Genomic DNA, 24,041 nt, shown 5'->3' with positions numbered 1-24,041 from the left:
CATATAAGTATTAGCCATTGGCTATTTTAACAAACATGATTTGTCTCTTGTTAATTTCATTACTGTGTATATATTTCAATGTGTTTACCCGGGCCTTTTGATTCTGTGTAAAAAAAATTATGTTGGATTCTGTTACCAGAATAATGCATGGAACCATGTGTGATTTTTTTTAGAATAAACTTTACTTGGCATTCATCTTAAAGGAATTATTTAGGAAAAAAATCTTAAAATGGCAATTTGAGTCAAAATGATAAAAATCTTGATGTCAAAAATTCTATTACATTTTAAAACCAAATTATCCATTCTTACGTAAATGGGTATAAATAAAACATCAGATGTATAACAAACTGGGGATCTTTCCACAACCCAGAATAAAATAAAATTGCACGTAAAGTGCCATTTCAAATTGTGATAAACTATTTCAATAGTACTTTCGTGTTTTTATTTTGGTTCTATTTAAAAAAGTTAACAGCAAATTGGGTTCTGCCTCCTGTATGCAGAATTACTTTGTTTTTGGTCAATAATTTTAAACTGCAGTAATGGTGTTCAAAAATACTGACAATCACCCTTCCATAATCATCAAAACTCATTTATTTTTCATCTGTTTTTGGATGAAGTTTTGTTCAAAGGGAATTTCTACCATCTGCTATGTGAAACAAAAGTGGAAGGTTTACTGAAAGTTGAATAAAAGTTTTTTCCATCTCACCTTGAACATCAGTGAGTTTTGAAAAAATGTGTAGATGAACTTTTCTAAGAATGCATTTATACAACATTACTTGTATACTATTGCTTGTCAATAACATTAGCAGGCTCCTAACTCAAAATTTAAAACACAAAATAAAAATACTTTAGGAGCTTTGCAATAAATATAACAAAAACTTACAAACCATATCATATACACATAATGAAATAATTATCTTTTCATACATATTTTTATAAACTGACTGGATACAAAAATACTATATTTATAACATTAATGCTCAATATTTCTTCATTTATTGTTGATGTATTAAATTCATTGCGACTAATTAAATAATGTATAACCATACAAAACTGTTTTTATCCAGGCAGGGCGCTGCAATGGTTATGCTTATATTGTGGCAGAGAGAGAGAGAGAGACAGTCTTATAAAGAATGGTTCAGTGACTTTTACTGGATTTATATGACTAGGTGATGTCTTATACACACTGACTAACAAAATTATGGCAAGAAATATCTTTATTTGTCACATAAAATTAATTTATACTCGATATTGATGTTATTTTTTTTTTAGTTGAATTTAAAGGTTAATATACTATGAATTGCTACTATTTCATAATAATGAAGTCCATATTATGTATATTTAACAATTTTAAAACAATACAAGTGTTAATTATTAACACATGTTTAAATAATTAGTCAAATTAAATGTAATATAATTAATATGTAATATTCCTGGAAATAATAATAAATATTGCATAACAAATAATTAAATTAGAAATTACAGAATAGTTTTGAAAGATTATCATTAACATTTTAGTGTCTGTGTAACACTAGTATATGTAGTACAGTATTATTGATGACATAAGTTTAAAAAAAGCAAACCACCAGTTTTGCTATTATAACTAAAATAACTGCCACTAACTATAAATAACTGTGTTCTAATTAATAAGTAAACATCGAGAATAAATCAGTTGTTGGTTTTAATAAACTTAGGTACTAGTACACTGACAGATGTGTTTATTGGTAAATAGTGAATCACATGCTTTTCAGTAGATATTATCCTAACTTTCTATTCTCTGGTCCTAACTATTTTTTTTCTAGTCTGTGTGCATTCTAAGAACAGTTCTGTACATTTTATATGGAGATGTAAATTAAATTTCAAGATTTTACTACCTGACTGTCCTCAACAATAGTGTTTGTTGGAAAATCTATCTATTCCATTTCAAACCTTTGTGGGTGAATTTTATAGCAATTCTCGATACTTTAAAAAACCTTCCTTGCTAATTGTCAGGTGTTTGGATTTACAGTACTGGTGATATTGAGGTATGTGATTATAAGTGTGTGAGGACTTTGAGGACTTAGACGCATGTTAGTAAAAAAATTATTCCATTTTTGTTTTATATTATGGCCAAACAGTTGAACTTTTTATCATTATGATGAAAAATTTGAAACAAAAATATAATAAATACAATATTTTAAACATTTCTATCAAAATATTTTCATTAGTTTTTATGGCCATTTGTCTGTTCTTACCCTAGTGTCACTTGATTTTATTTGGTTTTTCATAGTTGCACATCCATGTATTTAAAATGTAGAAAAGAAGTGTGTCAGATTTGAATTATGTCTGCTTTAATAAATCATTTTTCGGTGTTAATATTTCATAAATTTTGAGTTACTAAGACTTGAATATAAGTTTTTTGTAGTGTCAGCAAATTTCTTCATTCTGCACATAAACAGAAAGAATCAAATCCTAACACGCTCAAACATTATAAATTACTTAAATATATAAAATCACATAACAATGTAACAGAGATGTACTTAATGAAGAGACAATTCATTTCCAACATACTATCTGCTTCATTCAAAATACGTATCTGTCCCTAATTAAAAAAATCATCCGCAATAACATCCAGTTGATACCAGGGTGAAAACAGCAAACCAGTCACTTAAATGGACATAAGAGTGACTGAAAATATATTAAGTTTTTAAAAATGTTATATTTACTAAATTTGGTGTGACTTGTCACTTCAAAACTTTATAATTTTTAATAACTTTCACTACCTTTTGTATAAAATAATTTTCCAACCGGTCAAAAACAGAAAAAATACATTGGTTGTTTATTTATATTAGTTCACATCCAATTTGTCTTTCGTTAATTAATTTGGCCAGTATCACAGGAAACAATATATGCTAAATTTGTCAATTTATGGGTTTTTGAGACAAAATATAATTGAGATATGCTGAAATACAGGTGTTTATATTATTACTTGTTAGAATATTACTTAATTGTTGAACTCAATTATATTTCTTGGTTTAACTATACTAGCTAAATGATAATATATTATGAAGCGATATTTATAATGAATGATATAAGATGTACAGAAAGATAATGTGCTTTAAGCTAGTTAGCTTATACAATTGTAATTTAAACAGTTGTTTAATTTAAATTATTTATGACAATAATAAATAGAATTGCACTGTAATTATTATTTATAAGGAATATTAATATGTATAATTATTGTTTAGTGTATATATTTTGCAATGTTTTATTTTTAACAAGTTATTTTTTACTGTAGTTTAGTTTTAAAACATCTTAATTTAATTAATAAATTGTACAGTTATGATTTATAATTTTACGTTTAAAATATAGATAAATTTATAAAATTAATAAAATTTTCTTTACTAATTTACCTTTCTTGCATTAATTCATTCTTCTTGTCAAACATTTTTGTTAATTTGAAGCTACTTGTATTGCAACATTTACAAGGGTTGGTGCTAAAATATAACACAAAGTAACAGTATTGTTTTCTTGTAGTTTCATTTCTCTACTACTATGTTCTGAAACTCGTTGACCCATTCTCTCTTTATTACATGTGTCACCATGTTATGAAGCACGGCTGCTATGTTATCACATCTAAAAGAGCGTGCAGTGATTGAATTTTTAACAGCTGCAAAATTGAATCCTAGTGATGTTCGTTGTCATCTAAAAGGCATTTGTGATGATGAAATTATTAGTTGAAATAGTGTGATTTTCATTTTCTGATTTTTCATCAGAAAATTTAAAATTGTAAAGGGAATATTGAGGATGAAAACTTCAGTAGTCAACCGGTTTCTGTAACTGGTGAGAAGGACCAAAAGGAAGTGGATGAATTGATTCAAAATGACCTCCACATCATACAATAATATATAATATTTTATTTATATGAACGTTTTATAATTTATGACACCTGCCGAATCTACCGGCGACTCTTCCCCTTTGTAAAAAGATCTCCCACTCGGTAACACGTACATGTACAATTGATTGATGGGTATCTGGCTCTCTTCTCCATTTGTGTAATATAGTGAATGGCTGTGGTATTGTTTTTAAGGCTGTTATTAACCTTCAGGACCACTGTTAGATACTGCTTCAGAGGATGAGATGGACGTCAGTGTATCATGGGAAAATGCCATGCCTGACCGGGATTTGAACCCAGGATCTCCAGATAAAAGGCCTAGACACTACCGCATGTGTCACAGAGGCCGACGATATCTAGTCAGGGTTTGCAGAAGTTCCCTAAAATCATGTTTAATCTTTAACAGACTTCATGTTTTCAAATGACATAATTAACAGCGTACGTTTGAGAGATACTGTTATGTAATTTGGGTATAATTGAAGTCCATATTAATTATTTCTCTTTTTTTTTAAAATGAAAAGAACATAAAATTCTATTTCATTAATAACTTAATTATATATTGTAATTTTTTACAATTAGAGGTTGATGATTATTAATAAATCATTATTTAAGACACCGTTGTGTCTTCCCCTTGTAAGATCCAAATATTTTGTTAATTAAAATCTTATTTGGCTATAACTCTGGAACTACTGAAAATAAGTATCGCTTACGATATATCGCTGAAAAACTCTTAATGAGAGCTAATTACATAAGTCCAAAATCTTTATGGATTTTGGGCTTTTTTGAATACTTTTGGTCCAGTCAACTGGAATCAAAAGGGGAGGTGCACTACTAGACATTACAACAGTCCTAAATCCAAAATTTCACCATCCTGCGGCTAATTGTTTTTGAGTTAATGCGAGATACATGACGTACAGACATGACGAAACTAGTCAAAATGGATTCAGGGATAGTCAAAATGGATATTTCCGATGAAATCTGAAACCAAAATTTTTCACGATCACAACACTTCCTTTACTTTGTACAAGGAAGTAAAAATCATATGAGGGACAAAATTGTAATTTCCTTTTCAAGCAATTTCCTTCATAGATTTAATTTCAAATTCACATACAAAAACATTAAAATTTAACACTCAGTATTTACTCATCCAATTATCTGGTAAATCAATTAGTTTATTGTATACAGTAATTCTGACTAATTCTTTAATGATTACTAACAGAGTCAGGTAATAAAAGAATTTCTATTATGAGTCTTCAAACACGTGATGTGATGTGTTTCCTGGTTGATCAGTGATTTGGTATATGATCAGTGGTTTAGCATTTGTTATTTTTTTCGTGTAATTCTCACATCAATATTGATAGTAAATAAATAAATAAATTGGCTTTTTATTACATGTTTGTCCTCAAATCTTGCATCCTTAATTTAACATACTTCCTGACATTGCCTATTGATGAAATTTTGCACAGTTACTAAGGTCAGACTAAACGCTTTATTAAAGAACCTAAAAATAAAGATATATTTCTTTTTATTTATTACACATAAAGTGTATGTTACTTTGTTATATTTACTATATCAAACAGATATTCTATATATAATAAAGGCATATACATGCTATTTATTTCTTGATCGAATACCGATTGGAGCTAGAATTTGTCTATTAAATAATTTCAATAAAATGTGAATATATATTGGGGCTTCCTAGTTAATTATCCCTAAAAAGATGAAACTGAATAAACGTGGATTATTAAATCTGTGGTTATATTTAACATGTTGAATAAAAAATACCTACACAGATTCTACTTTCATAATTCTGAGAAAATATATCTTGAGTGGCATGTTTAAAGTAAACTTCAAGGAAAGAAAACGGATATCTAGTTTATTTACCAAAAGTGTTAAATCATTTAGCAAAAGGAAAACCTTAATACCAGATAGTCATTTATGCAGTTCCATTTACAGATCAAATTCCAAATTCACAAAGTACATATTGATTTGCAGGGATGATATGTTTTCTTGAGCTCCAAAGAGAAAAACATACACGGGGTGAGCTTAAGAAGTCAATATTTTACCCGTTCTATGATCTGGAACTTATGTATGATTGTCAATTAATTTCATTAACACCAGCAGGTGTAGCCTGCTGATTTTAGGGTTGTTAGATGAATTAAATTTTTAGCGATCAAAAATTTTTATAATTAATTTTCCTGTAATTTAAGACTAACTTTTTTAATATGACAACACATAATAACAATGCGTTAATTTAACAAAAGACGGCTTGGAAATATTATGCGCTTGTGTTTTTAAATACATATTTATATAAAGCGGGTGCCGTGTTTATTCATCTGATTATATTTATTTTCTGTTTATGCAAACAGTAGAGTCCCCCAAACTATCTTCTAGACATGACAATTGCTAGCGGTGGGGGGAAACTGTTGCCGATAATAGTTACTGATAATACTACTTAAATATAATGGTAGTGAGCAGGTATGATACAAAAGATGATATAAATATGAATGGACATAATTTATAGTGTGTGAAGGATTCACCTATCTTGAAAGCAGAATTACATTAGATGGGTGAATCTTTAATTACATAATTAGCATAACAGGATTACATGTTTTATTCATTAAAATTGTCCAAGTTTGTAACAAATTATAGAGTATCAATATCATATACCTACTAACATTTCCAAATAAATTGGTACTGAAATGAATTGTCATTTTTTGATACCGTATTCTGTCTGCTAAATGTAAAGAAATGTGTCAGTGATACAGGACTTGCTCGTTATTGAAGGATATGTCCAAGCAATAGGTGTGTCTTGTCACACACCATTAAAGTAAGTATCTTTATTAAGAGATAATATAACAATGAATACTTAATGTTTAAATAAATAACACCAGAATGTAATTCTGGCACCCCAGAAGTGAATCCCTGGCAATTAGCAGATAGTCTGTACAATCTTGAAATTGTGATTTCAAGTAAGAAGACTAATGGATGAAAAGGAGTGATGTTAGAAAAACATAATTAATGAAATATCCTCTTAAAATAAGTAAGAATTTAACAAATAAAACAGTATGGAAGTTTGGAGATGTAAAAACGAATCAAAAAAGGTAGTATATGTCTATGTTGAGAGAACTTCTTTGTGTTATTTATGGTGTAACAATAATATTAAGAAATATTATAATAAATAATAAAAAAAACAATGTGAATGTGAGCATGTGTGTATTTTTTTATAAATATATAACAATTTTTTTTTTTTGTTAAGTATGTAACAATTTCAATATAAAGTAGTTGGTTCAAGCACGAAATACAAGATGGCATACCCACAGTTAGCAAACTTTTGAAATATTTGTTTAGATAATATTTTTTAATTTTCTTTGTAAAATGTTAATGTGATGAAAGTAGTAGGCAGCAATTGTTTTTATGTAATTGTTTTTTTTTTTTGTTTCATTCAACTGTAAAATTTCTTTTGATGGTAGTTTTTTCTTGTAATTTTTTTTTATGTTAAGATTTCTTTTGACGGTAGTATTTTTTTATTTTTTTTTTTGTTTCATTCAATTGTAAAATTTCTTTTGATGGTAGTTTTTTCTTGTAATTTTTTTTTATGTTAAGATTTCTTTTAATCTTTTTTTTAATGTAAAGATTTCTTTTGACAGTAGAATTTTTTTTTTTTTTTTGTTTCATTCAGCTGTAAAAAATTTCTTTTGATGGTAGTTTTTTCTTGTAATTTTTTTTTATTTAATGATTTCTTGTAATCTTTTTTTTTAATGTAAAGATTTCTTTTGACAGGAGTATCTATTTATTTTTTTATTTTTTTGTTACATTCGACTGTAGTGTTTCTTTTTAAATTTTTTATCATTTATGTCAATTTTCTTTGTAACTATTTCAATTGATGACAGTAGTAGGTAGAGAAATTTTTTTTTTATGTAACTTTCTTTTTCAATTCTTTGAAATCGCTTGTCAATTTTCTTTGTTAACTGTTTCAATATGATGTAGGTTGCAGGCAGCAAATTTTTTTTTGTAAGGTAATTTTTTTTTTAAGTTATGTAATGACTTCTTGTGACTGTAGTTTTCTCTTTATCAAATAATTGTAATCATTTACGTAAATTTTCTTTGTAACTATGTTAATATGATAACAGAAGTAGGCAGCAAATTTTTTTTTTGTAATTTTTTTTTTTTATGTGACGATTTCTTTTGAATGTAGTTATTTCTTTATTAATTTTATTCTATCATTTATTTTAATTTTCTTTGTAACTATTTCAGTATTGTATAAGTTGTAGGCAGCAATTTTTTTTTTTTATATATGACGATTTCTTTTGAATGTAGTTATTTCTTTATTAATTTTATTTTATTATTTATTTCAATTTTCTTTGTAACTATTTCAGTATTGTTTAAGTTGTAGGAAGCAATTTTTTTTTTTTTTTTTTTATATAACGATTTCTTTTTTTTAACTATGTAACAATTTACGTAAATTTTTTTTTTAAACATTTCAAGATGATGAAGTAGTTGGTTAAAGGGCGAAATAAAAGATTGTGTACCCACAGCTTCTCAAACTTTCAAGATATTCGTTAAATAGATAATATTTATAACATGAAAAAATAAACTAGACTGGTATAACATTTACTATTTTAAAAAAATTAGTTTGGTGACACTAGCTCTGTGGAGGGTTAGAACCAACCTAGGTGTAGACATTATCAGTGTTATGGTCGGGTAACCCCTGATGCTGAAAAACATCACTTATTGTGATGTTATGATATCTTGATATTGTATTTTTTATGTTTTTACTGTTATTTGGATGATGTGTATCAAAGATGTTCTATTTCCATATTCAATTTGTAACCGTTAAACTGTAATAATTATAATGGACTACAGACAAATAGTTACCTAACAAAATTGAATTCTTCAATTTTAGATCAATCAAATACCAAGAGATATTACAATTAAAATTCTGTAAGAAATAAAGATGTTACAATATTTCTGGAGTATGACTTATTTTTTGAGTGATTATCTTTTTTGTATAATTCTTGTTTTTTATATATTATTGATATAGATAATATATAATATACATTTGGATAACAGTAAACGGTGATATTTCCTGTTTACTTCAGTATATTACTAGACTGTTGGTATGTGAAACTATCAACGTGTGTAAAAAAGTAGAGAAGTGTATAAAGAATATAGTGGATGATAATTGTTCAGAGTCAAGAAAGTAGATGTAAGTTAAATATGAGAGAAAATTGTCAGCTTTGACCAAAAGGGAATGCATATTGATGAGCAATTATTAGACCTAGTTTGTTACAATTGTTATTCTATAAAAATTCAGACTTGAAGCAATCGGATAAAACAAATAAATGTGAAATTAAGGCATACAGAGCTGTAATCAAAGCAACCGGTGCTGATTTAATACCGACGGGTCAGTTGAAAAGCAGCAAATGCTGCAAATACATTAACTACATCAAAAACTTGATGATAGATAACACCTATCACAACATTGTTTTACATACTTTATCTCCTACTACTCCTTAACAAACACCTATTAGCTAAATCACACCAAAACCCTATATATCCTTATGCTGATCAAATGTTCAATTCACCCCTATCCATGCCTTATGTTACCCATAATAACCCCCCCCCCCCACCCAATAGTACTGACAAAATATTACCTAAGATAATGTTGGGTCAGAACCTGAACCTAGTCCTAGTGATGATAGGACAGGTCAGGAACTAGACAGGACAGGACAGGTAGGGTGTTTATGTCAAACAAATCCCTGATGCAGTTAATGTTTTACAGGATCTACTACTTTTCTACTTAACCGTCAGCATTAACCGTCCATTAATCTTGACTCCGAACTAGGTTTTTGTGTGTTGTAGCATTTGTTATAAGAATGCAAGGGTGTTATTTGCCCTTTTTTTTATCCTTACATGTTCTTTGTGAATGGGAAAAATCATTGTATGATCGGACAGACTGAGTTTCTCTTCATGGGTAACTGTAGTTTTCTGTAGTCCATCGTAACTATTACATTACGACAAATGTTGATTAAATATAATATGAATATTAAGTAAGAATATTTGTCAGCATCAGGGGTGTGAAACAAAAGATGAATCAGGAAAAAAATATTAGTAGAGTCTATTGTTTATCAGAAATGAATTTTATATGTATTAACTAACTGTACCCTGCATACTGCTGCTAGTGTCTTCATCTAGTTCGTTTCTAACCTACCGAGGCACTAGTGCTGCGTTAACATAACCTCAAGGGCGCAGGTACTGCATACACAGTGTCGGCCACCTAGGAATTTCTGTTTTCACTGTGGGAAACTCTCTTTTGTCTCAGTGTTTTCAATTAACGAATATTTCAAAGGTTGGCAAAACTGAGGATTCATCATCTACTGACTTTCTCATCTTTTCTACTCGTTTCTCATCTACTACTGCCTACTATTGATGAATGAAGCTTTTTTATTGTTGTCTCACAGTGTTGTCAAATATTTCAAATAGTTTTTGTTATCTTTTATTTCCTGCCTACTGCCTATTTAACTGCTGCCTGCTATTGATGAATGAAGCTTTTTTTAGAGTTGTTAATTAACAAATATTTTATGTTCATCTTCTATTTCCTGTCTACTACTGCCTACCACCTCGCTTACATCACATATCTACTTTACTGCTTACTACCTACTTAATTGCTGCCTACTTTTGATGAATGAAGCTTTTTTATTGTTGTCTCACAGTGTTGTCAAATATTTCAAATAGTTTTTGTTATCTTTTATTTCCTGCCTACTGCCTATTTAACTGCTGCCTACTATTGATGAATGAAGCTTTTTTTAGAGTTGTTAATTAACAAATATTTTATGTTCATCTTCTATTTCCTGTCTACTACTGCCTACCACCTCGCTTACATCACATATCTACTTTACTGCTTACTACCTACTTAATTGCTGCCTACTTTTGATGAATGAAGCTTTTTTATTGTTGTCTCACAGTGTTGTCAAATATTTCAAATAGTTTTTGTTACCTTTTATTTCCTGCCTACTGCCTATTTAACTGCTGCCTACTATTGATGAATGAAGCTTTTTTTAGAGTTGTTAATTAACAAATATTTTATGTTCATCTTCTATTTCCTGTCTACTACTGCCTACCACCTCGCTTACATCACATATCTACTTTACTGCTTACTACCTACTTAATTGCTGCCTACTTTTGATGAATGAAGCTTTTTTATTGTTGACTCACAGTGTTGTCAATTAACAAATATTTTATGTTGTCATCTATTTTCCACCTGCTACTGTCTGCTAGCTACTTAACTGCTGCCTACTATTTGATGAATGAAACTTTTTTATTGTTGTCTCAGTGTTTTCAATAAACAAATATTTCAAACGTTGGCAAAACTGAGGATCGTCATCTTCTATTTCCCGCCTTCTACCAACCTCCTAACTACACATACTCCTTATGAATGAAGATTTCTTATTGATTTTTATCAGAACCGTATTCATTTACCATCAAATATGTAACATTTTGTTGGCAGAATTAAACTCAATCCAAATCGATTTGTCACATGCCACCTTAACATTTCTGAAAGGAAAAACAGATCAGAAAAAAAATTATTAGTACAGAATAATTTGTTTATGAACTATGAATGTTATATATATATATGTATTATAAAGTAGAAAAATAAATTTTTAGATGGTTATTGCTTTTATAATATTATTACTACATCTCGTTCTGAAGCATTACTAATTCTAGAAGACTATTCCCACCCAATTTCCCCCATGGTTTTATCGTTCAAATTCAATGACAAATATTGTTAATTTGTTGCTTGACTAATATTTCCGATTGTGTAAATACTAGTTTTTCAATTCTTATGATTATACTATGTGTAATTCTGTATTTCATAAATAATTGCAATCTTTTTTAATAAAGAATATATATAATTCATCAATGCACAATCTAACTCCTTATCGCTAAATTTTGAATGTTACATTGTTTTTGTAATGTATGTACCGTCTGAAACAGGAAAGACCATGTTTCTTTTTCTTTCAAATTTTTTTTTTTTTAAATTTATTTCGTGTACAAAACCAGTGCATAATAATTCTGTCAGTAATAAAAAAAAATAACATGTTATTTTTATAATTATGTTATTTTTTGTTTTATTACCGACAGAATTATTATGCACTGGTTTTGTAATTATATTATAATTATTAGATATAATTTTAGAATATGATGGAGTATTTTTTTCATTTACAGTTGATATCAGAGTGAGACCTGAAAAATAAAATATTGGTTTTCTCTTCTCTTCAGTTTATATACAGAACTATGTAGTAGTTATTTTATGCAGCTAAATTATGAAAGAAAATTAAAAAACCGACTATTTATACTTTTAAGTACATTTCATAAGAAAGCTACCTGTTGTAATGGGTACAATAATTTAACTTCTGGAAAATGTCGACATATCTTCACATTTCACATCCCCCAGTTCCCAAAACCACCTCAGTTCAAAAGTTTATATGTATGTATTATCTATATATTTCACTTTCTTGTGGACACAATAATGCCGTAATTTTGCACCATTCACTTTCAAATTGAAAAAAAAAAACATAATATACAACGACCCAAAATATCGGTCGTGTTCATTAATGGAAAAAGTCAGACCACGAGGGGTGGAAATGGGGGGGGGGCTTTTTCCAAAAAAATAAAATATTGCTACAACTTTCTTATTAAGTAAAATATCAAATTTGTTTAAAGTTATCTAAGTAAAGTTTTTTTATATCACCAACCACTGGCCCAGGAGGAAGAAAAAGTAGTGTTTCAAGACAAAAAAATCAGATACCTCCCTTAATAGCACAGCATCGAATCAGTTTAAATCAGTTTAAAACTTTTGACTGAAATAATTTTTTATATGACCAACCCTTATGGCAAGGGTGACCAAAATATTGCTGGAATTGTAAGAAGATGATATTGCTTTGAAGAAGATATTGCTTTGTCGTATGCTAAACACATGAAACTTTTTCCACATGCAACCATTGTCGTATTGAGTAAATTTGGAGTTTTTTTTTTTAGATGGAAATTTTTTTATTCCCTACGTAACACCGGTGAAATCTACCTCCGCCTCCTGGAGTATCAATCGGGATTATTTTTACGTGACATATTTTACTCGTTCCTAGAAATATGAATATTGCTAGAAAATTTGGCACATTTAATTATAATTTTTAGAAAAAGACATAACAGAATGTTGTGCTGAAAATGTACATATATAAAAATTACAATACCTAAAAAAATTGCGTTTTCCAATATTTTTTAAACAATATTAAAAATATTTGAAAATTGTTATAAAATATTTTATAGTGAAAATAATTCATTATTCACAAAAAGTTTTGTCAAAATTTTGGAATATCAAAAATTTCTACAGAGTATTATAACTAATGTGAATTTTAAATTTACTTCAAGAAAAACCAATAAAAAAAATCCAAAAACTGCTAAGATTACTTAGCTTACCTAATCTTTTTCTGATAATGCTAAAATGTTTAACAATAAGTACAGTTACAGCTGTATTAGAGGCATATCGTCATTTTAACTGATTTTAAAGGAATAAACATATTGAATAAATAAATCTAAGAAGATTAAATTTTTTATTACATCAAAGATAGGATTTCAGATCAGTTTATCGGCCATCTGAAAGGTAACTCAAGTTAAACATTGCTCTAATAGTGCTGCTTTTACCTATTTGTCAGTCACAGTAATAAGTGCATATTGCACAAATATTAAGTGCATTACCAGTCACAGTATTAAGTCCGCATTGCACATTGTATTAAATGCAATCAGAGCAGCCTAACAAAATATTTTGTTAGTTTTAAAACAATGTAAGTTCTGTTTGTTGATTACCTTTGATAGTTATTACTGCCATCTTCTCTAGTCTACAGTAACTATCTTCAGTTAATTAAAGATATATTAACCTTTATGGCCTCAAGCCTATTTTGTAAGTACTAGTTAAAAGCCTCAAGCACGTTTTTCAGAAAAAGTAGATGTTTGGTAGAAATGCCACAGAAATAACAATATACACAATAAAATTATGAAAAAAATTGTAATTACTCAGTAAACTATATAGATTGTGATGCTGAGATCCAAAATGATGTTGCACCCTTGATTAATTATTTAATAAATAAAATTCAACTTTTTTCATTAAAAAAAAATACTGAATTTGTTCTTTATTTGAAAAAATCCGGTACTTACATATTAATGCCACCGCAGCTACAGCTTTATTTAAAAACAAAGTAGTCAATCAGATTTCGGTGGAAAATGAGCCGATATAGAGTTTAACAGATTCAAAACAGTCTTTATTAATTTTAATAAATGGTTATAAAATTTATTTATTTTATAAATATAATTTAACCAAACTTAACCTACGCTCGCTAACCTTGACTAATTAACAGGAGTGTTTTGATTATTTAAATATTGCAATAATTACTGAATTTATTAAATAAATAAACAAAAAATTACGGTGTTAATTAGCGAGCGAAGCTCGCTAACTTTGACTAATTGAAATCCGATTGACTACTTTGTTTTTAAATAAAGCTGTTGCTGCGGTGGCGTTAATACGTTAAGTACCAAATATCCTTGCTATTTATGTCTAATCTATCACTGTTTCTAAAAAATAAACTTATTTGTGAACAAAATAAAAAAATTTTCTTTTAAAAATTCATATTATTTACAGAGTTATTGAAATTTTTGTGTTACCATTTTTTTTGTAACATTTATGCTTTGAAATTTCAAAAATAATTCTAAAATGGTGCGCTGAAAACATTTTACCAAACCAAGGGGTTGCCTGTGATGATACTGTACTCCAGTAATTCTTAAGAGTAGGGTTTCTAATTATCCCCATATTCAGTATGCAAGCTAAGAAATGGTAATATTTTTCCATTTTCGGTATGGTTCAGACAGCCTAACTCTATTTGCATTTAAATATTGATTGGCTTATCTATTGGTTTCTTTCACCATCACAGTTGAAATAAATTAAGTGTAAATAATAAATAAAAATAAACTATAGGTGTGGAACCTGGATTAGGCATATGTTTTGGGCCGGGGAGTTATGTTTTGGGACATTATGTTCCGGTTCAATGATGTTTCTGTATGCCTCATCTTCTGAATCCCCCATCACTATCGCTTGTGATTAATTCATCATCTTCTTCAGCCCCACTGTCACTAGATAATTCGAAATCGCTATCAGTATCATCAAAAAAAAAGTTAATTTCTGCATCAGTAAGACGTCTACTAGGCCCGGACATTGTAGAAAAAAAAACCGAACTAACGAATAAATCTGAATATTTTACGGATCATGGTAACTAAAACTACAACTAACATTATAATTGAAACTCTATTTCTAATAAAATTATAAACAAAAAATCCCTTATAAACGCATGGAGTAACCAAAACATAACCATGAATGCACGGAACACACTTCTGTTTACATCAGATTATCGGAATTTTGAAATCGATAATTCTCTAAAATATGTATCGTAAAATGAAAACAACCTACGCTATCGATATCTACGAATTGTAAGCTTTAAGAAAAGAGACTATATGAGCGATCTAGTGTAAACGTAAAGAAATATATGAACATAAAAACTATATACCGATATATCGGACGGGTGAGACTTTTAGCACAAGCACTCATGTACAATATATCGTTACCTTGAGACTTTAAGGGTTAATACAATATGTTATACCAGTTACATGTTAATACATTATATCAGTTTATAATGTATTTAAATGATGTATTAATTGCAAATACTTTCCTGTTATTTGAAAACCTTCTAAAAGATTACATTTTATTCTAAATTTTTATTACTATTATGAGGGGTGACTGAAATGTATGCATACAGGGAACATATCAGGAAAATAAAATATCGCATAAAGCGACAGGTAACATATCGCTAACATAACCCCTACCGCTAATATATCAAAACTTGTGATCCATGACCACTCATTTTCTGTCAGTTGCTATTACTACTAACAGTACGCCTGCTTTAAAATCGTCTACAACACCATACAATGAGTGAATTTTTAACAGTACAAAAAAATGAACTGTGATAAATACAGTAAGTAGATGGGCAATAAAAAAAATTTATATATCAGAAGCTATTAAAGCAAATATTGAAGATAAATCTTACAACAGTTGACCAGTTTCTGGAACTGTTGAGAAGCACCAAAGATGATGGATTAATCGATTCAAAATTACCGCTGCATTATGCAGCAAGCATCTCCACGTAGATAGGCACATTGAAAGAGCTAATAGGATACATTACTCCACAACTAGGCAACATTATTACAGTAGAGTCACGCAAACTCACACAAAAGAACAAACTCGCAGAAAAAAACATTGTGAACAGCTTCTGAAACTTATAGTGACAAGTCAGTTTACCTTTTATACAGGTGTTCAACCAATCAAAAGCATACTCCTCCTAAAGAAGCAAATGTTTGAATGTATCTGTTTTTTTTTGTACTGATTTTAATCCGATTTAGTAGTTAGCTAGAAGAGGTTAATTTGAAAGCACTAACCCAAACGAGTGTCAAACTTCGCGAGAGTTACAATGAATTAATGGCTATCATTATAAGCTCATCGCGTAATGTAATGTTACAAAATATTTCCTTTCATTTACTAGTTATGATTTACAGTGCATTACATTTTAAACTTTGTAATTTTTTTTTTTTTAATTATTTTGATATTTACCTTGTAGTAATATCTAATAATCAAGTACACTAAAAAGGTATCTATAAATTTGAAAATAGTCCAGTACCTGCATAGATGTATTGATCTTGCTTATCTTTTATTATAACATGGTAGTAACATCCAAAGCATATCGTTGTCGAAAACATGACTAATATTGCTATAACAAGTGCCATAAAATCTGAAAAGTAAAATATATATATATGATTTAAAGTTAATTTTACTTATATATTAATTTTGTGATTTTTTATATTTAAAAAATAATGTAATGTTTTTATAAATATATTTTGATTATAATTTGAAGCAGTATGCGCTATTAGTTTATTTTTATTGTTTCTTCTTATTTGATTCACAGTATTGTATGTATTACAAAAGAGAACAATGTATTATCATTTCAAATTGTTTTTTTAACTCAAGACGTCAAGAAAAACAGTTAAAGCGGGAGGGAATAGATCCTGTTAGTTTGTATATGATTGACGTCTATTTTAATTATTAACTTGGGTCTTACTAGACTGAGTGACTTCTACATATAGGAAACTGATGTTCAAATTTTCACTTCTAACTAACATGTGGAAGGGAATTTCATTTGAATTGATTTCAGATATTGGGGTTTGAATTAATGAAAATTTTACCATTAAGAGTTTTTAACTCTTAAAAAGATTTTTTCAATTTTCTTATCTCAAAATGGTTCATTTTAGAAACTACAAGGGAACAAAATAGAAAGTTTGGGACAGAAGTGGATGCAAACAGCTATGACACAAGGGACGTGCCACCAAGCGTGATTACATTCAGAAATATTAATTTTAGTCGGACATTTCATATTCATCCAGATATGTTGTGTTTGACCTTAGTGGGTATACACAGATGTACAACTTACAAGGAAATATTTTTGCTGCTATTCAATTTGGAGTTTGGATCTAAAAATAATAAATATTTGGAATGGGTTTCTATTTTGATGACTAGTAATCTAACTTTTTAAACTTTATATATAAAGCAACTTTATGTATTCCAATAGCAAACAGATAGCTTTGCTAATAGAACTGGATTGACGGAAGTGATGGAATTAATTGTTCTACCCTTGTGCACCATTCGCTGTGCTCTGTGCATTGACTTGTTTCATTATGTATGAAACTTTTTGTTAATGGTCATTTACATAATAGGTGCTTTGAGAGATATTGATCGATCTGTACTTTAATAGAAGCAGCACATTTATCGTGTTGAATTAAAATATTAGACAAATATAAAAATATAAGAAAATGCATTAATGAATATTAAATACTAAGCCTATCATTAATGTTCATTTTTACTGACTTTTCAAACAAAAGTACAGTATTACTTTCTGTTGCATAGTGGGAGTAAATTTCCTTTACGTTTTGAGGTATGAGGAGTACGAAAATACAATTCATTTAAATTGTGGTTCCTTATGTTCTTTTTGTAGACTGTGTATAAAATCCTGTCGCTTGAAAATCTCCAAAACTAACAAATCAGTTTTATTGAAAACTAGGTATGCTGTAGCACTATCTAAAGCCTGTGAAAATTTTTTTGAAGCCTTATTGATTTACTCTAAATATGAAGTCAAAAAGTGTATACAGGGCAAGTTATAAACGTGGTTCGTTATGATGCTGCCAGTTGGAACAATGATGTTTCTTTACCTGCGGTATTTATTGTTAGCAGTATTGTTTGACGTATTCAGGTAGCATTAATGATTGTATGTATTTGAGCAGGGGAAAAAGGAAACAATAAAATAAGGAAAAGTCATTCTTCTTACAATATAATTATACAAGAATTATTTTCTATTCTTCCAATGATGTTAAATTATAAAAATATATCTACAATTTAATTAAAAATATAAGCAAAAAGAAATAAGTCAAAAGAATAAACACATAATAATAAAAAATTAAAATAAACTGAAATATTGAAAACAGTAAAAAAAACAGTCTAATGGAACAAACCTCTATAGCAATGCAATCAAGAATCTCTTAAAAAACCAGCAACTGGCTTGGGCTATGAGTCATCTTTTCCGCATGTTTATTATAAACCCGCTAGGTGGTGCTAATTACTTTATGTAGCTTGATAAATGTGTCGACCATTTCGTTGTATTGAAAAACAACTGAGTAATGTATCAAGTAGACCAATTCGATAAACATTCTGTGTAGTGATGTGAAATGTGTAGCACTGTAGGGCTAGTTGTAAAATGCTCTTGATTTTTCCATGTACTTTATGTTGATGAATTTCTCACAGTTTGGTGATGGTATGATGCTGTAGAATGCAACAGGATACTGTGGCCAAGAAACTAAAGTATTTTGTAGAGAATGAGTGGTGTATTTCGGAGAGATTTAACCAGATTTTCTATTTATGGTACCAAAAATGTATCCACCGTTGGTGCACAATTCCATTAAAGAAATTGATTATTCTGCTTTGACCCTGGTCTAGTGAAGAATCGATACTGGCCATCATTTTCTTGTCTAATTCACAAGATACTATTTTCCTCTTTTTTTCAGTCCATTGTTTCTTTCTACGGGCTAACAACAGCGACAGCATCATTTACTGTAGACTGATCTGTAACAGAAAATTATAATATAACTGTTACAAAAGACAATTGCTTTCTACGGCTTGATATGCCTCAAACAAATACAGTACAAAAATTAATTAAAGGAAAATCTTAGCTTATAATTTAACTACATTTCTAATTAAGTCAAAGAAAAAACATTTACTCTATAAATAAGACATAATTAACACAGTAGCCGTTTCATTTTTTCCAAAATCAACCAAAAAAAATTAAATATTGGATTAGTCTGTAATGCTGAGATGGGATTAGTCGTCCCAAGGAAGAAGCATAATTTTAAAGGAAGATAGATAATTTTCATTATCTATCAGCTTAAAAGCCCAGTTACATTCTGCTGGTACAGTATAAAAACGTTTATAAATTTAAATATCTATCCTATTGGAATTTAAATAGTATAACCAAATTATCTGACTGAAAATCTTGTCTATTTTAATTACGAAACTGTTCGGTAAAACATTTTTTTGTAATTATTTACATACATTAGTTTATTAGAACTATTAATAATAAACGATTAATACTTTACAGTAAATAAATTCCGGCAGGAAAAATCAGTATCTAGGACACACATTCCCAGAACAAAGACAAGTATTTCATTCCGGCACATTTGGTCAGCCTAATTTAACACATCACATTTAAACTAAGCTCTTATAATGAAAATAATCCTTACTACATACCTGTATCATCAGGAATATTGATGTAGTTGATCGATAAGCCAAACGTTTTCTTATAAACTGCAGTTTCCTCGTAATACAAATTTTTGTGTTGTTTAGTTGCACCAAAACCAGTTATTTTAGTCAGTTAATTTCTTATGGTATTTTATTCAGTTGTATCTAATATTTACCCACTTCTTCCACAAACAGCTTCCTGGAAAATTTTTATTCATTTATTGATTATTTCTCCTCGTTAATTGTACTTAAAAACTAGTAAAAGTTACTTATTCTAAAGTTTCTTATTATTAGACTTTCTATATCTAGGTCCGACACAATTTGTTGTTACAGTTTCTTTTAAAGAGGAAGAGACATTAGGTACTCCTGAGAAAAGATAAGTGTGGGAGTTACAATCACATTATTTTGATTGCAATAAATGAATAATACTCATAATTATTACTTACTCAAGAATTAATACCCAATGTATGCCAATAAACCTTGTTAACATCAGAATGAATAACAATAGAAGTTTCCAGTATTTTAACACTCCAAAATGCCATCATAAATTTCATTTATTTTATTTGTTTCAATGTTTGTAGATAAAAAGTATAAAGTAAAAAATTAATTTTTGCTTAAAACGAAAGGGTTGCCCATGAATGGGTTCACCTATATCTGCAATCATGTCTCAAATTTTCTTAAAACATTGTAATTAACGATATTATGAACAAGTATCAAATATTATTCTGGATTAGATATGTGGACGACACATTGATCATATACAATCCAATGAAAAATGACAACATATGACTATTTTAAATATACTTAACTCAAAAAAATATACTTAACTAAAATTCAAGTTTAAAGTAGAAATTAACAGGAAAATACACTTTTTGGGCATTGAAATTGAAATAAATGGAAACAACATTACAGAAATAGCCGTTTATAGGAAACCAACCATAAATCACACCACTATACATGAGGAATCTAATCATCCATGATTACAAAACATTGGCTCATATAAAAATTTAATTTTTAGACTGTTGCAATACACAAACAATAATAACCCAGATAACTAAAAACGAAACAAATATGATAAAACAAATAGCAGTTTCCAAACATTACAGCAGAATAATAATAAATAAGTTACAAATTTATTTCAGAAGAGAGGCATTTCTATTACAGCTGACCATCTTTTTTTCTTTCACCTCCTTATCCTCCAGGAATTACCGTTCAGGTATTACTTCAGAGAATGAAGGAGGATGATATGTATGATGAGTGTAAATGAAGTGTAGTCTTGTACAGTTGCAGTCCGACAATTCCTGAATTGTATGGTTAATTGAATCCCAACCACCAAAGATCACCGGTATCCACGATCTACCAGTCTTATAACTGGTATAAAAGTAACTGCCTTTACAAGAACCTGAATGCTGGAACTTTTGACTTCCAAATCAGCTGATTTGGGAAAACGTGTTCTCTACTAGATCAACCTGGTGGGTTAAAGCTGTCCTTTTTTTTTTGTTTAACCTCCGGGTCCACCATTATATAGCTGACCATCTGTTACAACATAATCATACTATACCGACTTAGAAATTTTAGAAACATGCGGTAACAATAAAAAAATAAACTTGTTAGAAAAATACTGTATTTACAAATTCGACACATAAAATGATCATACAACAAGTTATCTTTTGAAGATGATATTTTGAGTAAAGCCACAGTAAATTACAACTATTCACATAACTCATATCCAGCAGATTTTTATGGTCATTACTCAAAAAATTTTATATATTTTCATTTGTTCATTTAATCATAACATCGCCATAATGTCAAACTGATGATATGAGTGGTTTGCGAAAGTACCTTTGAAAGTTATAGTGTTGTAATGTCGAGGAGCTATGTAAAGGTAAAACCTACAACAAATATCTTTATTTGGACTTGGTGGTATGAAGTTCCCAACTGATCATTGGTTGTTAACTCGCCAACAGTAATTTTGTTGTTTTTATCCGCTGTTGATAAAAAAGTGGATAAAGACCTTATAAAAATATAGGTATGACTTCGACACGCATACACAAGTTCTTACTATAATTTTTGTACCTGAGCTGCCCATGTAAGTCCAGAATCGACAGGTATTCCCAAATATTTCATATGGTCAGTTTCACCGATCCAATTGCAAGCTTTACAACTATTTGTATGCATTTGTAGGACCAATGGTTCCTCCAAATTTTATCTCAATTCAAAACTGATTAACTTAATCTTTTCTGTATTCAGCTGCAAAGAGTTGTACCCAAACCACACGCTAAGCCTCTGGAGATCATCATACAAAGTTCACTTTTATCCTGTAGTTTATCTTGTAGTTTGTCCTGTAGCTTAAAGCTGTGTCATCCGCAGAATTTGTTACTTGAAAAATTTCCACCTCTAACTTGCTGGATCTTACCTGACAGAAAGCTAGCAATCCAGTTTCCACAGATTCCTCTGAAACCGGCATTTCTTGGTTTTTTAGAAGGAGTCTGTGATTGACAGAATCGAAAGCCTTTCTTATATATAGAAATAATGCAGAGTATTTTGGAAAAAATCTAGACTATTTGTAGCCACCTCTTATTAGTAATTGTGAAAAGCCTTATAAACTAACTCAATTTAACTGAAAAATAAATAAACCTATTTCAGATTTAACCTTTTCATCCGCTTGGAGTAGATTAAGCAAACTAATTTAATCAGAATTATTTATTATCAATTCAGGGATAATAATAAACATTTGTAAATGTTGAAGTATTATCTATTTTATTTTCATTATAGGTTTTGAGCAGGTTAAAGCTAAAAAAATATTATGAAATTAATTTGAAACGTATAAAAATGTTTTTTTTTGTATTAAACGAGGTGTGGAAATCTAAAAATTAGAATTTTACTTTAATTTGATTTTTATTTTAATTAATACGAGTACTTCTACTTACTTTTTATTAGCATCCTTACACATCCAAATTAAGTAACATGTAAACAGACTATACATTTGACCACTTAACACAGTATCGATAGAAACAGACTTCACCAGCTGAAGTATCAGAAACTGTGTCATCTTTCCAAATATGATAAATGAACTACACCTTGTGTACGACGACATCTACATGGTGACACTAAAAAGTCTGACGATTCTTGACATACTCAAAACTAACTTTCACTGGAAAATATATTTATATGTATTAATTTGATTATTATAAATAAAAATGTTAAATTTCATACACCACAACACAATTTATAACTGCTTATAAATATTTCAGATGGTACTTTAACCAGTTATGTAATTTTTTACATGTAAGCTGCTAATTTTGTTTTAAAGATTCTACCCTCAGTTCTAAACATTTTTTAGGTTCATGCATGTCAAATTGATTACTGTAATATTTTTAGTTGGAAATAGATCTTACAAGTCTTTATTTGTAAACAAAGATTTAATTGTTATTTTTTATAATTCATATCATGTAGTAACTTCATTAAAATGTTGCGGAGAAATAATTTCCGAGAATTTATATTTAGGTTTATTTTTTTCATATAGTTTTATACTTATATGCCTGGAGTTATTTGAATTTATTTTACTTGTTAAGTTATGGAATTTGTAAATTATTTACATACAGATTTTCTGATCTGGTTTATGTGTTGAAAGTGTGTTCCATTGAGTAATGTTTGTTTCTAAAGTCAGACTAAGAAATCCATCAAAACAGAGCCATAAGGCAAATCTGAAACGATTTTGAAACTAAATGAAAGGTAAATTAATATTTTACATTTTCCTTTAGTTTTGAACCGAAAGTTAAATTAACTGTCTTCATTTAATCAATTATGATGAATAATATTTTATATATAGCTTGTATTTAATAACTTTTGTGGCCCTTCCTAACAGATGAATTACAAAGTCTGTAAGTAACATACATATTGTATATTTCTTAAATGGATGTAGAAAAATGAAATTCATAAAAGGTGATGACCGAAAAAAAGATTGCATACAAAAAGTTTCAATTTTATAAAAAAAATATTTATAATACCTTTTAGAAAGTAGTTTATTTAATGTAGATTAATTCCTGTCCTTTTTTGTTAATATTTTATTCAAGTTGTCAGCCTGAACGATTAAGAACTGTATTTTTTTTAAATTGATGAGGTAACATTCAAACCGTGCTTAATCCTTCTTTTCAAACAGATTATTGCTATGTGCAAATTCTTCTTTGTTATTAGAATTTACTGGACACATTTCATCACAACAAAATT

At 28.9% G+C, this 24,041-nt stretch overlaps 1 long non-coding RNA gene across 1 annotated transcript; it reads right to left on the bottom strand.

Moving 5' to 3' along the window:
- Window positions 1-7,081: 7,081 nt before the first annotated feature.
- Window positions 7,082-22,774, bottom strand: LOC142317342 (uncharacterized). The gene is made up of 6 exons (XR_012754706.1): window positions 22,742-22,774; window positions 19,821-20,010; window positions 18,533-19,139; window positions 16,651-16,761; window positions 10,875-11,431; window positions 7,082-10,718 (listed from the first exon to the last, which is right to left on the bottom strand). It is a non-coding gene; the product is annotated as an uncharacterized LOC142317342 (long non-coding RNA).
- Window positions 22,775-24,041: the final 1,267 nt, after the last annotated feature.

Source organism: Lycorma delicatula, chromosome 1, assembly GCF_047948215.1.
Source record: "Lycorma delicatula isolate Av1 chromosome 1, ASM4794821v1, whole genome shotgun sequence".
NCBI classification, from domain to species: Eukaryota; Metazoa; Arthropoda; class Insecta; order Hemiptera; family Fulgoridae; genus Lycorma; species Lycorma delicatula.
The sequence above is the reverse complement of the archived record's forward strand: the minus strand, read 5'-3'. Positions and strand labels throughout refer to the sequence as shown.